The sequence below is a fragment of the Aptenodytes forsteri genome, unplaced genomic scaffold (assembly GCF_000699145.1).
Source record: "Aptenodytes forsteri isolate BGI_AS27 unplaced genomic scaffold, ASM69914v1 Scaffold55, whole genome shotgun sequence".
NCBI lineage: Eukaryota > Metazoa > Chordata > Aves > Sphenisciformes > Spheniscidae > Aptenodytes > Aptenodytes forsteri.
In genome coordinates, this window is record NW_008796063.1 from 1648260 (window position 1) to 1650805 (window position 2546).

The window sequence follows — 2546 nt, forward strand, 5'->3', positions numbered from 1 at the left end:
CCGCCCCAACGCTAGGCAGGGCGGCCGGGGGGGTCCTGGTTTTGCTGCGGGTTTATTCTGCCTCGGGCTGGATGGGGGGGGGGATTATTTGTTTGGGGGGAAATTATTTCGCTTCGCTTTTCCCCGCGCTTTTGGAAGTACTTTGCCACCCCTTTCGAGAAGAAAAGAAAGGCGCTTGCTGACAGGACCCCGGAGCGCACAAGTCCCCCGGCTCCCCGAAAACCAGCCTCTCGCACCGGCGGCCCCGGGGACGGCGGGGGGACGGACGGCTGGAGGGAGCACGCAGCCGCTTAGACAAAAGTTCGCATAGAGAGAATTAGTGCGGGGGGCCCGATCCGACTCGCACCGAATTCAGGGCGGTTTTTACGAGTTATTTCAACGAAAGAGCGAGTGCCCCGCCGGCGGAGCCGGGAAGGACCGGGGGCAGGCGGCACCCGAGCCCCGCAGACCGCGGAGAGAGCGGAGAGCCGGGCGGGAGCTCCTCTCTCACCTTGGGGCTGGGCTATTCCCTTCCCGCACCCCCATTCCCTCCGGGGTCCCTGATCTTCATTTGGATAATCGAACAGCCGAGCAGGAGATGAGGCAAAAGCTTGAACACGGAAACTTGTGTTTCCCGTTCAAGCGGCATGGGTGCGATCAAAAGTTCACAGGCGCCCGTGAACGGTGGTGCCGGCAGGGCGCCATGCCCTCTTTCTCCAAAGATCCCCTTTTAGCCACAGGGTGCGTGGGTCTGCGTGCCCGCTTCCAGACCAGCCCGAAGTGGTAGGAAATGGGGCTGCCAAGGGACCCCCGACCTTCTCCTGGGGGGATTGCAAAGGGCGTGATCAAACCTTGCCCCCACGCACGTGTTTCCCAAGGCGACGTGAAGTGGGCAGCAGCGTGCGGAAATGAAGCGGGGGCACCCAGCTCGGGATGCTTAACCCCGGCCCGTCCTCGGCGGGCTTTTCCCTCTCCCCCCAGCCCCCAGCTACGGCATGTGCGTTGCTGGGAGTTCCTCCGATCGAAAGTCGGGAGCCGGGAGGCAGAAAGCGGTGGTCTTTGGGTTAAACAGACACCTCTCCGCCTGGTAAAGCACCCCGTGCTGTTCCTTGTCTGCTCTCCTTTGTGTTATCTCTCACGCTGCCCAGGCCTCGCAGAGTTATGCCGTAAAGGCGATGTCCCACATTAAAACAATATGAATTCGCGGACGGATCCTGAATATGAATGAGGTATGTGGTCGTATGACTGCTTTTAAGCTGTACTTCTCCGAATATGGCTTTAATTAAATGTCTTCCGGCTCTAAAAGATTACATGTTGTGCAAAATATATCCTAGCATGAAATTTACTTCCACGATACGAAATTAGGTTACTTATAAACGTCTTCATTTAAAAAAGAAAATCGCTGCTCCTCGTTCTGGTTTCTGTTTTGCTGAACAGAGAGCTCCGACGAGGAAAGAGGGTTGGGATAATATATTTATAGAGGCACGTGTAACAAAACCTGCCAGAAGCGGAGTGGGTGAGGGCTGCTTGCTCAAATTCAGACAATTCACAAAACAGGCAAGTTAATCCAGATCTGATTTGTTTCAGATCCAGCTGTCAGAACCCCGGGATACCTCCCGCGTCTCATGCTGCAGATATCTAACGTGCTCTCACCGCCGCCCCCACCCCGTCCCTTCCTCCTGCATTTATTCCGTGCGAAGGATGCTCGGCGGGGAGAGGGGTCAGGGCAAACAGGTGGAGAAAGGCGACGATCTCCACTCGCGAAAAATAAAAGTAATTCTTGGCGGGGTGGAGGTGGAGGATAGCGTCGTGGTGAGACTGGGACCAGTTAACCGGGCAAAGCAGTTTCACTCCGCCAGCGAAATCGCGCTCGGTGTCAAGAGCTTTCCCGCTCCGGACGGTGGATGCCGGCGGAATTCACGTTGCTGGAGGCGATGCTCTGTTTGTCTGTTTCTTTTTACGCCCTCAGATACGGGACCTCGCCTAGCTGAGTTTCTATAGAGAGATCAGATAATGGATCCCTCCGGATTACCTTTCTAAATTAACTTTTAGACTTGTTTTTATAGCCCGTTGAGACCCTGACAAAAGAGGCTGTAGCTAGATACAGATACGCGATAAACATATAAAGCAATCTCATTACACGGGAATGAGTGAAGAACTCTCCTTGCAATCTGCTCTAGATAACGAGGCTGCCTGAAGAAACAAGTAAAGCCGAGATATTTACTTCTTTTCCTATTAAATAAACCTCAATAACTGCATTGACTTTGCGCAGTGTTTACTACACTTCCATTCAATGCTTGGGTAAACGCATCCCTAAAGGTAGAGTAAATAATTGCACTGATCTCAACAAGGGAAATGTGTAGGCATTTGAAGCGTGCTAAAAATAAACGAAGGCGAAACAGACTGAAGAGAGAGGACATCGCGCTCGTTTGCCGCAATTAAAGCCTCTGCTTTCTCTCGCCGGAATCCGAGGCTTCCCGAGCGCAGCCGGGGTGACACGTTCCCCGCGGGTGTCACCGGGACAGGACCCGAGTGGCCGGGGGGGGGCGGGGGGGCGGGCGGGGGGG